This window comes from Malaclemys terrapin, chromosome 1, assembly GCF_027887155.1.
Source record: "Malaclemys terrapin pileata isolate rMalTer1 chromosome 1, rMalTer1.hap1, whole genome shotgun sequence".
Lineage (NCBI taxonomy): Eukaryota > Metazoa > Chordata > Testudines > Emydidae > Malaclemys > Malaclemys terrapin.
In genome coordinates this window covers 121,528,787-121,530,236 of record NC_071505.1, presented here as the reverse complement: position 1 = coordinate 121,530,236, position 1,450 = coordinate 121,528,787, and positions in this window count along the sequence as shown.

The following is a 1,450-nucleotide window of genomic DNA, read 5'->3' as shown; positions in this document are numbered from 1 at the left end:
ATGGAAAGGAAACACAAGCATCTTCCTAAGAGTGAGGAGGAGTTAGAATGTGATATCAGCATATTTAATTTTTGTTTTATAAAGTTTAAAAATAAAATTTTAGAGCTCATATTGCACATTTTTTAACCTAAGTTGAATGCCCAAATCTTACATTTGGATGCTATTATTGACATTTAGGTAATTAAATGCCTATATTTTATGCCTAAAAGCTGATTTAAGCATTCAGATCCGGGATTTGGAGATAATGATCAAGCTTCCCTATGGCAAAATTGGATCCATGGTATTGCCATTTCTTTCCCCAGATTTCATATTAGATATCCCTCTAAATATAATCTAAAACTGCTCCTTGTATGAAAATAAATAATAGACTTTGAAAAAAGTTTGAGCAGGAAAAGACACTGACGCATACTCTCTGCAGGGTAGTTGATTCACTGAAGCACAGTTTATCAGCATTAACTGGTGACTTTTTTGCATCTGGGCACTATTTAACAGAGAAGCATGTATCTTTGCAACAAAGGATTATCAAAAGTGAAAAAAATGGAAAACTTGTTATGTTTATTGACTCAGCAGCCTCACCCTCACCTTGAGGCTGATTCCAAGGTTAAGAACTATAACAAAAACAACCCCCCTCTTACTCATATTTTCTCAATAAGTTTTGCTTAACTTTCACTGCGGAGAACGCTCTAGGAAGAACATACATAAGAACAGCCATACTGGGTCAGACCCATGGTCCATCTAGCCTGGTATCCTGCCTTCCGACAGTGGCCAATGGGAATGAACAGAACAGATAATCACCAAATGATCTGATGGCACAATTCCATCCTGTACTGGGTTTACCATGGAGCAGGGCCCAGAGACAGAAGGGGCCCCGGCCAGCCCGAACCCCTGGCTAGCTCAGCCAGCCAGGAAAACTGTCCCTGCCCCTGCTCTGCCCACGGCCCGCCTCTTCCCACCCCTGCTCCACCCCAGCCCCAATCCAACTCTGCCTCTTCCCGCCCCCCCACCAAGCCTCCTCCCCTGAGCTACACGTCCCAGGGGACTGCACTCACCATGCGGCAGGAAGTGGAGCGACCTAGCCCCAGCCCGCTCCGCTAGCTCCCAGCCGCACCTCCCGGTGAGTGCCAGGGGGCAGGCCCACCTCCCCCAAAGTCCAGGAGCCAGGGGAGCAGAGCTGAGTGGACTGGGGCTGGGTCACTCCACCTCCCGCTGCCCCGTGAGTGTGGAGTCGGGCCCACCCTGTAATCTCCAGGCGGCAGGAAGTGGAGTGACCCTGACCTGGTCCCAACCCGCTCCACTCTGCCAGCTCGTGCTGGGAGGTGGTTTCCCCTCCTGACCCCCCAAGCCTGGGGAGGAGATGGAGCCGTGGGGAAGGGGCATGGGATGGGGAAGAGAAGGGATGGGGGAAGTGGGGGCACGGGGGAAGCTGGAGCCCAGCATGCAGCATCCCCTT